The sequence below is a fragment of the Gallinula chloropus genome (genome assembly GCF_964237585.1).
Source record: "Gallinula chloropus genome assembly, chromosome: 2".
NCBI classification, from domain to species: Eukaryota; Metazoa; Chordata; class Aves; order Gruiformes; family Rallidae; genus Gallinula; species Gallinula chloropus.
Genome location: NC_140086.1, coordinates 132,345,189 through 132,357,248, shown reverse-complemented (window position 1 = coordinate 132,357,248; position 12,060 = coordinate 132,345,189).

Genomic DNA, 12,060 nt, shown 5'->3' with positions numbered 1-12,060 from the left:
TTAGAGGTCATTAGTGAATGTATCATTCCCTAGAAAGCCCCTTCCCCTTCCTATGGACATTCAGCACTGAGAACTCCAATTTTGACCTCATGCCACATGGAGTACTACCACTGGAAGATATCTGGGATTGTTGTTGAAAGGGAGGCTTGGGAATCCTCCTTTCCCATTCAAGTCCTCTTTATATTACTAGCTGTTCTTCATTTTGATACAATGTAGCTGTGACCTAATACCGCATCACCACATAAGACTAAACACCACTTTGTGAAACTACAATACCTGAAAGAACTTCAAAATATCTTAATTATCCCACACACAAAGATTAAAGGAAGGAAGACAGTCCCAAGAATACAGAGGCTGCTTAATGTAATCATATTCAGGATTGCTCTTGGTTATTAAGGTCCTTTTTGGTTAGAGATGTTGCAGAGGATTGAAGTCACTCATTGTTTGCTTTATTACCTTCAGCAAAACATCTGAGGAGCAGGAACCCTGAGTTTGCTCTCCATATCTAGCCTTCAGCTTTGTGGCACGCATAATCTTTGCATGGTAAAAGTTCAGGCTGTATACTGAACCCTAATTGGCTTGGGCTCCGGCATCAAAAGTTGGTGGTGTATGTGAAAATACATCATTAATCTGACCTTGTGATTTTGGGGGCCATTGCAATGGTTTTCTATGCCTCGGATTTGCATCTATACTGTCAAACAGGTATGGATCTCACAATATTCTCAAGACCTAACTCTCCCATAATTCACACCACATACCACCCTTAAATTAATACCAAGGCGTTATTTTAGCATAAGTGCCAGAAGGTGGAAAAAAGCTGCTATACTCAGAAACACTGATTATACTCAGTGGCTTTGTGTGGGCCAAGCTTTTGTTCAGGCAGCCCGCCTGGCCTGCACCCAGGCAAAATCAATCACAGTAATGGTTCATCAGCTGGTACTGGGAGGTTGCTTTTCCTTGTAGCAGTGTAGATTACTTAAAACCAAGCTGTGAGTGGGCTACGCACAAAAGTAGAGATGGAAAATTTGTGGGACATGTGGCTTAGCGTGTGCATGTGTGCAGTCAAACCCACTTTTCAGTTTGTAGTCTAGACATGGCCTTATGGCTTGGATTTGGAAATGCTGAACCTCACAGAGATGAAAGTAAGGTTTAATATCCTAAGGCAGATGGGTTGGAATGTGGAGAAAACCTAATAATGCAGTTTACTTTAAAGTCTTTAGTATGACTGTGGTCAATCCCGCTCTTTTAAATGGGGAGGGGGGAGGATTTCATCTCATCTACATTTGGCAGGTACAATTCAAGATAAATAGTTTGAATCTCTAGTGCCTGTGGTTTGGAAACAAAATTAAGCTTCTTCTAATAAATTTCTTTAAATTTTCTTTCCGAATGTTCTGCTAAACACCACTTCTCTCTTGGAGGCAGCTGTAATAATACAATATTTTACATTTATAAAGTGCTTTTCATCCTGAAAACTCCCAGCAGATTTTGTGAACTGCATTTGTTCAAAATCACCTAGATGTGACTGAGGTGCACGGGGAGCAACAACCAGACGCACACATACCTTGGGCCATGGAAGTCTTGGCCAAAACCACTAGACTAAAATTCTAGCACTATTGAAAGAATAATGCCTTTTTTTTTTATCCTACATGAACTGAAATGGCTGAGACTCTGGATTTTTCAAAACACTCAGTTGATTGTAAACTTTACTAGTTCATTAAGTATCCGGGAAGGAAGAAAGAATGAAATTATTTGGTTGGGACTGGAATAGCAATAGCCAGGGTGCCTTAAAACTAATACTTAGTGTTAGGCTTTCCTTGCCAGATCTATCTGGATATGATTTGCATGCAGATGAGACAGTTGTTGGGTACAAAGCCTTAATGAGGCTGTGGACAAGCAAAAGCACTTCCCTACAAGAGGGTAATGAACAGAATGTTACCAACAATTGTTTGCCAGGCTGGTATGCTCTGTTAAAAATAGAAAATACAGAACATAGCTGTAATTTAGAAAGAAGAACTGTATGCAACTAATGCAAGTAATAGTATTAGGTGAATGTTTATGTTAAGATCATCAGCTTCTCATTACAGTGGAAATAAAATGGAGGTTACAGTCAATGCTCATTTTGTTAGCTTACAAAAACTGTCACATAGCATTATATTTTGGCATCAAGCATGATGAAAGATCCAAAAATGCTCAATACAAGTTAGAACTCAAATGTCTATTTCTTTAGAAGAAAGAACTCTCATGGAATTCAGCATAAGTGAGGCAGGATCTAGCTTGCTGAAGAGCAGTTGCACCATTCCCTGAAATGCAGGTAGGTAAGACTGGAAAACATAATGGCACTAGAAATATTAAATCAAACTGAAACTGCATTTTTGTTCTTTGAGACAAAACTCTCAACAAATGTATTTCACCAGAAGAAACGAATTAGAGTCTTGTTTTATGTACACTGTGCTACTGCCTTGATGCCAAAGGGCCAGTCCTTATCCAGGCATTTAAAGTAAATTATTAATAGAGCACTTATGGACAAAGCACAACTCGTAAAATGCAGATAATAAAGATGTATATAAAACATATTCAAATGTACATTTTTCTTTTTGTCTTTCTAATTGCAAATTATAGTCTACATATTTCCTTTTTTTGTTGTTGTTGTTATTAAGAGTTTTGGGAAGAATTCTCTTAAAATTGGACCATTCAATTTTAAAAGAAAGTAATTATAACATTTGATGTTGTTTGTTGGGACATTTACAAATAATTTCTTTTTTTTTTCCCATGGTTTAGTGGCCAAGTTGCATGTTGTTCTATGCCACAGGCTGTAAAGTCTTTTACACAGCATTTCTTTGTTTGAAGGATAGCTTGCAAAAAATGGAAAGAAAATATTTCTTTTGAAGCACATGGTATGCAATTTTTTTCTCTTTTCTGAAATTGTATTTGCAGGAAAAAACATAAAAAAGGAACACTGATGTTGGCTGAAGTCTTTGAAGGAGCAAAAGAAAATCAGCTGTCCAGCTTAGCTGATTCACAAGGTTGGTTTAGTTTATATCAGCTTTTAATTTGTCTGAAAAAGTCAGCCACTAAAGCAAGGTGCTATTTTTCATTAGAGCACAAGAATCTGAGACTATGGAAGCCACAAAAAATTATACAAATTATTCATTCTAACAGCTACAGATGTGATAAAATATTTGATGCACACATGAAAGGTATTTAAATGTTATTTGTTACTCTTTTTTTAAATGGAAGAATAAACAGAGCATGGATCCAATTATATTGCATTTCTTAAAGGTTTTTTGATATTGGAAGGCCAAGGGAGATTGCTAGATAATTGCATACAACACAGCCAGGTACTTTCATAGTGAACTTCATAACCTGTGTTTGAGTAGAGAAATGTGTTTCAGAAGGCACTGAAATGTGAAAGAAGACTTCATCCTTCTGCTAATTTGGACATTCCCCCTTGCTATAAAGAATGCATGTCTTGTTTGTAGTCTCAAGGTTTGGGCTTTCATTTTTTGGCCAGAAAAAGATTTCTCATGTATAATACTACCCAGTGCTTTCGCTTGTAAAGGTACAGGCACACTAGGCTTCAGTAATCTCTAAGTCTTCTTTTATTTCTCTCTCATTTATCACTGTTCAGTCTCTCAGACAGCTACTGAGCTACTCAGCTGAACACAAAGGAGTTATTTTTGTCTCTAAGAATATGGTATGAGACCTACTATACACAAAGTACAAAACATCAAGGCATTCATGACAAAAATCTAATTTAGGAATAGTGCTATCAAATTCTCAGCAGTATCAAAGGGAAGAATACCTTAACAAAAATCACTTATATGTCTTCTCAGCTTTTACAAGTTTTGCTTCATCATGCAAGTAGGTACTGCTGGAAAGTTAATAAGCTGAGACAGACTCCTCTTACCCCTGTTTTTGGAGTGGGTTTTTTTTGACACAAAAAGATCCCTGTCACAAGACATGAGCCCGTTTCAGGCTGGTTGATGATTTTTCATTGGATGTTGGCCATTTGTACCTTCGCAGTCAATTATGCATTCTTTCTAGAAACATCTTATAGTAGAAATTACAGCATCATTAGTTGGATTTCATTGGTATATGCTGGTTTATGGATAAGCAACACAGAAGTTGTTTTTGATTCTAATGCTAGACACAAGCCAGGAGGTTGGTGCTTTCATGGACATGAAACTGAAGTGTTCCTAGCACTTGTGGGATGAAGATTGGTGTCATTTGATGTGAACTGGAGCAAAGTTACATGTTCAGGCGAGTACTATGGTTTCAGACCAAAATTTCCACCCCCTAGAGGTACATTTCTTCCATGTTTCATCAGGGCAAACTCCTGAATCTGCAGAAGGTCTTAGTAGTTACACTGATGCCCCACATACCAGCTGAGTGCTACTGCCCAGGTGCATAGCAAGGAATACAGACATTAGATGTTAACATTTGAAACCACTTACGGGTACATATAGTTGCTCCTCAAGTTTCATAAGTGCTGTAGAAGTCACTGAGAAGTAAAAATTAACTTTTACTAATAAACAAGAATTAAAAGAAAGATTGGAAGTAAATAAGAAAATTAAAAACAGAATATAGTGAATACAAAGATGGAGCATGCAATTAAACAGGTTCCAAATAGCTGCACATTGTTACTATTCACTTTTATGTCCAAGTATGAGCTCTACCTCAACCATTTCATATAAATCTGCAACTCAAAGCCAAAAGAAGGACAAGTTCTTAGAGATTTTTTTGCTGTTTGTGTAACTTACTTATTCTGGGCCAATTCTTGGCATAAGAGGTCACTCTCCACAAATCATGCTGCTTGAAATGTGGCTGAAAGATGGATGATGCAAGGCACAGAGCTGTGCTGATGGAATGTCTGGTGGGAGGAGGACTGATACACACAGAGCAGGAGCAGAGGCAGGCCATGGAGCACTGAACACATGTCCTGAATTGTGGTAGCTCCAGAACTTTCCTCATAGAATCACAGAGTCATAGAATGGGTCTGGATTGGATGGGACCCCAAAGATCATAGAGTTCCAAGCCCCCTGCTGCAGACAGGAACACCAGTCTCCAGGCCTGGATCTAGACAGCGTTGCCCAGGGCCCCATCCAACCTGGCCTTGAACACCTCCAGGGATGGAGCATCCATCAGCTCTCTGGGAAGCCTGTTCCAGCACCTCACCACTCTCTCTGCAAAGAACTTCCCCCTAATATCCAATCTAAACCTTCCCTCCTTTAGCTTCAATCCATCCACCCTTGTCCTGCCATTGTCTACCCTTTTAAAAAATTGATTCCCCTCCTGTTTGTATGTTCCCTTCAGGTACTGGAAGGCTGCAATGAGGTCCCCCCGCAGCCTTCTCTTCTCCAGGCTGAACAAGCCCAGCTCCCTCAGCCTCTCTTCATAGGGGAGGTGCTCCAGTGCTCTGATCATCTTTGTGGCCCTCCTCTGAACCCTCTCCAGCAGTTCTACATCTTTCTTGTAGTGGGGGCCCCAGATCTGGACACAGTACTCCAGATGGGGCCTCACAAGGGCAGAGTAGAGAGGGACAATCACCTCCCTGTCCCTGCTGGCCACCCCTCTTCTGATGGAGCCCAAGATACCATTGGCCTTGCGAGCTGCAAGAGCACACTGCTGGCTCATGTTAAGTTTCCTGACCACCAGAACCGCCAGGTCCTTCTCAGCAGGGCTAATCTCAAGAAGCTCTTCTCCCAGCCTGTATCTATGTCTGGGATTCTTCCAGCCTAAGTGCAACACCTTACACTTGGCAGCGCTGAACTTCATGAGGTGAACTTCCTTTCCTTCTGTTGTGTCAACCACATCACTCAGATTGGGGCCATCCGCAAACTTGCTGAAGGTGCACTCAATTCCATCACTGATAAAGATGTTAAAGAGCACCCAAGACTGACCCCGATCCCTGGGGGACACCGCTTGTCACCGGCCTCCACCTGGACATAGACCCATTGACCACCACCCTTTGTATACATTCTGTCAACCAGTTCCTCAACCACTGGATGGTCCACCCATCAAACCCACATCTCTCCAATTTAGAGATAAGGATGTGGTGGGGGACTGTGTCAAAGGCCTTGCACAAGTCCAAGTAGATGACATCGGTCGCCTCCCCTTTATCTACCGATGCTGTCACTCCATCATAGAAGGTCACCAGATTGGTAAGGCACGACCTTCCCTTGGGGAAGCCGTGCTGGCTGTCCTGGATCACATGCTCTTCCCTCATGTGCTCCAACATGTCATCCAGGAGGATCTGTTCCATGATCTTCCCAGGCACAGAGGTGAGGCTCACTGGCCTGTAGTTCCCTGGGCCCTCCTTGCTCCCTTTCTTATAAATGAGAGTGATGTGACCCTTCTTGCAGTTGCCAGGGACCTCTCCTGACAGCCACGACTTTTCAAATATGATGGAGAGCGGCTCGGCAGCCACATCAGCCATCTCCTTCAGGACCCTGGGATGTATGTCATCTGGTCCCATAGACTTGTAGGCATTCAGTCTCATGAAGCAGTCTCAGACTTGCTCTGCCCTTACAGGGGGCAGGGGGATGGTGGGGATTTACTCCCCCAGTTCCCACCTAGAGGCTCAGGGATACCAGGTTCAGGGACTTGAGAGTTATGAGAATCCTGGCTGCCAGTGAAGACTGAGCAAAGAACTCATTCAGTACCTCAGCCTTCTCCACAGCCAAATCTCCTTTCTCATTCACCAAGGGGGGTATGTTCTCTTTGGCCTGTCTCTTCTGGCCAATGTACCTGTAAAATCCCTTCTGTTGTTTTTAACATCCCCTGCCAAGCTCAGTTCCATCTGCGCCTTGGCTTTCCTGATCCCATCTCTGCAAGTCCGAACAGCATCCCTGTATTCCTTCCAGGCAACACACCCTCGTTTCCAGAGCATGTATTTGCCTTTCTTTTCCCTCAGTTTGACCAGCAGGTCCTTGCCTAGCCATACTAGTTTTTTGCCTCCTCTGCCCACTTTCATATTCTGAGGGACAGAGAGCTCTTGAGCTCTCAGAAAGGCATCCTTAAAGAGTAGTCACCTCTCCTCAACATTTCTGTCTCTAAGGTCCACATCCAAGGATATCTCAGCCAACAATTTCTTAAACAGCCTAAAGTTTGCTCTCCCAAAGTTCAGGGTCCTGATCCCACTCTTTACCAGGCCCACATTCCTGGAGATCACAAACTTATCCAGGGCATGGTTTCTGCAGACCAGGCTGCCTCCAGTCTTAACACCTTTAATGATCTCTCCCATGTTGGTGAGCACCAGGTCCAGCAGCACTTCACCTCTGGTCAGTCTGTCCAGTACCTGAATCAGAAAGGTATTGTCTATGGACTCCAGGAGTCTCCTGGACCTCTTGCAGCTTGCCGTGTGGTTTTCCCAGCAGATATCCTAGTGGTTGAAGACCCCCATCAGGATGAGTGCCTGTGCGTGTGATGCCTCCTGCAGCTGAAGGAAGAAAGCCTCATCAAGCAGGCTCCCCTTGATCAGCCAGCCTGTAGTAGACCCCATCACCAGCTGTCCATTATTAGTCCAATCCCTAATTCCGACCCACAGGCTCTCAACCTGCTCCCGACCGCTTCTCAGAAGGTGCTCCTCACAGTCTATCCACTTTTTAACATAGAGGGCAACTCCCAGCTGTGGGAATCATCCCACCACGTTTCCATGATAGCAACTAGATCATAGTTTTCCAAGGACAACATGTTTTCCAACTCCTGCTTATTACCCATGCTGTGTGCATTGGTATAAAGGCTCATCATCCAAAGCAGATGCTGGAAGAGAAGCCTGGAAAAAAGGCACTGACAGTCTTCAAAATTGAATGAATCAGTCCCAGCTCTTAGTGTGGGACCTACATAATACAGGGTTAACCTTTCTTTACCCATGATTATGTATCTACTTGTCCACCACAGAAATTGCCTTTTGGCTACAATTCTCATACTGCAGAGGAGAGAGGAAACAGCAGAGAGGAATGCCTGTGAGAGCAGTGGGAAAGGCGCAAGGAAAAGTTTGCAAACTTGTGTAAGTTACACTAAAATGTTGAGCACTGTAGTTCTTACTGGCTCAGCAGATGCAGTTGGGCACTTGGTACAACTATGAATCACCGCTGATTTTAGAACCAGCTTTAGACTCCTCAATTTTGAAGAAGGTTTGGAGGTGTTGGCTTAAATAAAGAATTTATGAAGCATTTTATACAGATGGTAATATAGCCTGTTGCCATAAGCTCTTCTACTTCAGTCAACAGATACATAATGAATGATAGACTACAGGAACCACAGATCTTTTATTTTCTACTTGGTTTTCTTCTGCCTTACTATTCTGCTAGCAGAGAATTTAAAGTGATATTGTGTGCTGTTGTAAACCAAAATACACACCTGTAGCACTACTCAGTAAAAACTTAAAACTCTCATCTTCTGGCTTTCCATGAGGGTTTTTTTCAGTCTGTCACATTGCATTTCCCTATTGTTACTACAGACTCCATGAGGCACCATATAAGTGAAGATTCACCAGAATTCTCCATTGTAAGATCTTCCTTTTGTGCTGGCTTTTGTCCTGGCAGGAGATAAACCATCTTCTTCACTTTGTCTGGGACACAGATGGGTATGGGCAACATTCTTCTGCTATTGAGTCATTAATCAACAGGATCTATTTTCCCACTTTATAGTGGCCTCCCTTTTTCAAAATTTTGTCATTGAGTAGACTGTTGAATCCTTTCTATTTATATAAGCCTGATCTTTTCCTCAACCAGCTTGAATTGATTAGTTCAGTGTCAATATTCTCTAAACCATGCAGTTTTTCTAAACTTTTAATGAAATACGGACACTTGAGAGCTTCCTGCCTCCATGGCTCATTGAAAGACAGAAATGGGCAAAATGTAATGCAGCAATGCAGAGCACCATTTATGATGACTTTTTCCAGATATAGTATTTTCATACATTTTAAAATTCATCCCTGAGAGTTCAAGTATTGAAAAATATTTGTGATTTTCAAAATACCAGTTGTGGTATCCATGAAATAGACGTAGAACCATTCCTCATTCTCTGTGGCAGCTCCTAAAGATGCTGCGGGATACCATCTGGTAAATAGATGTAATTAAAGCAAATATTTATATCTGCAAGCAAGTTCTTTGTTGTTGTTGTTGTTCTCCAAAGTTCATATTTGCTCTGGTATCTTACTAAACCTTATTTAGTCTCATACTAAATGAAGGTTAGAAGTGCTTTTCTGATGCAAATCCTTCACAAGCATGTCCCAGTAACACAAGTAACACAGACCATGAACGACCTTTGTGCTGAAAGTACTAAATGTAACTAATTTTGAATGCTGATGGTAGCCGTGGCTGCATTTCACCATTAGCACTTTGGCTTGTGCTTCTGCAGCATGTATCATGTTTTTATTCACATCACATCTCAAAGCACAGGACCTAGGCTTCTTTCCGATGAGATTAAACTAGAAGATGCCCTCCAAAAGCACACCTAGTGCTCTGCAGCCACAGGACCAGGCTAGAAATACCCCTAAGCAAACCTTCCTGAAATGTGTTGTGTGGATGCTAAGCTCTCAGCACGACCTCTTTCACACCACAAATCCTTTCCTGTTAGCTGGTGCTATTTGCTAATGTAGACATCATTCATGTGGCTCCCCTGAACCTACCTGCAGAGCAGAGACTACCTAGATGGGCTTTCTGAATCTGATGGAAAACTTCAGCCCATCCAGCAAAGTGAACTTCAGAACAGAAACAGAGATGGTTCAAGCTCCTGTGTATTTGAAGATCTAAAGTATGTAATGTAGCAGGTCAGCAAAAAGCCTTAGTCAAACACAGTCCAGAAATACTCATTTTCAGAACTTGCTTATTTTTTTTTCCTTAGTGTGGTTGGATGAATGTTTGAGAGACTTCCTTAGAGGAAGGGTATTCTATGTAATTTCTTCACATTTGGAAGGTGGCATTACTGAAGTGTATGTTATACATTTGCTTGAAAAATGCATTTTGTCTGCTACTTTTATATTTCTCATGAAGCAAGCAAATAGATTGGGTGTCTTACAAAATGAAAAAAAAAAAAAGCCACCACCACCAAATGGAGACAGAGAAAGAATTGCATCTGTGTATAATTACAGCTGATGTTCTGAAAATTTTACTGATGCTCATCCTTAAAACCTCACACAATCATCCCGTTTTTATGCCAACAAAATGTGTTTTATAGCTTGGCTTTTTCTACATCATAAATGTAAAAATAAAGCAGTGTGTTGGGAAATATTATTAGCACCACTGTATTTCTAACGAGCTGTAATACACTGCTGTATGCTGGGTTCTAGGTCAAGCCTGGCTGTAACTTAGTAAGCACATAGAACCACGCAGTGCGTTCACCTTACATGATAACACTATGGAACATTAAAATGTAAAAGGTGCATATTTAAAACAAAGTAGCAACAAATTTTAACAATTCAGAAAGCATTGGTATTTCTGTAAAGAGAGGACACCATTTACTGAAATTGTTTTTACTATCCACACCCAATTTTGATTTTTATGAGCCAGGATAAGTAACATTGATTTCTTAAATTATTTTAACAACAAACAGAAACTATTCGAGCTTCACATTCATTTTAGGATTAATAATGCTTATCAGATTGAAGCTTGTATTTAAACATAGGCCTTCATTTTATTTTAACAATGTAAGAAAGGCTTTGCTGGATGAGACCAGTGTCTATCCAGCCCAGCAGTGGCAACAGGAGAGGCTATTCACAGAGAAAAGCAAGCCCAGCTGCATTCAGCGGTCTGTTCCTATTTCCCTTCCTGCAGTACACCATTGTTTTGTTAGGAATGCCAGAGGTATATCCCTACACCATGGCAATATTGTCCATCTATTTCTCTAATCGCTTTTTCAACCTGTGGACACAATCTGCCTCTACAGTCTCTTGTGACAGCGAGTGCCAGAAGTCCACAACCTTCTGTTCATCACAATGCTTTGGTTTATCTGTATTAAGCTGATGTTCTATTATTTATATTAAGTTCTCCTATTACAGGATAAGAGTGAACAGAATTTTTGCCTTATCCACTACTTTCAGGACTTTGTAAGCATTCATCAGTTTTCTTCCTTCTCCTTTCGCTGAAGACTCCCAACTTTTTTAGTCTCTCCCCATAAGGTGAGAGACTAAATCTCCCGTAAGGTGAGAGATGAATCCCTTATTCATCTAAGTTGCCCTTAGAGCTCCATGTTGGTACACAGAATGTGGGGTATTTTTTTTTAATTTTTGAGTGCTCAACAACTACTGGAATCCCATTTCCATACTGGTGAAAACTGAAGGTTTCCATATTGTCCATATTATCAAATTGATAGTTGCTTTTCTAGTAAGACAGATTACTTTTCCTTACCACTAATTCCTAGGATATTAAAAAAAAATAATTCTGGATAAGATAACTTCATTCTCCTCCTTACTAATTTTCAGCCCACTGTTTCATATGTGATGTTATTCATTGACTTAAAATTTAAACTTGTGGAGTTCTTTATTTTTGCTGCAGTAGGGTAATATATTTAGTGGTGCTTCAGTAATACACCTTCCTCTAATGTGCTATTTGGTTATTCCTTTAATGCATCTATCTATCCACAGCTCTTTTAGTCATGTTAGGCTCTTCTGGAATGTCTTTAACGTTTTCCTCAAAGACTCTGAATCATATATATTCTCCGACACTCAGTAGTTCTCCTGCTCTAGCAACTTAGGCTGAACACTGGTTTTTAAAACCTTGCTTTCTGCTTTCATTTGAGGGGTGTTTTTTCCACCTTGTATGTTAGAGGCTTAATTTTGCATTGGTAGCAAGTATTATGTACAAGTACAGAAGCTTATGGCCACAGGTAGCTATCTTTTTTTTTTTTTTTTTTCCCAAGAGAAAACTACAAGCACTGTGCTGACTGTTACTGATTTATAGAACACAAAGGCCTCATTCATTCTCATTTCAAGGTCATCGCTATGTGATCTTCTTGACAAGTTTGAACAACTTGCAGATAAGCATCAAGAGCTCCTCATGAATAACAATGACTAAACTGTCAAGACAGTAATAGTGTGATTGAGGAGAGCATCCTCTA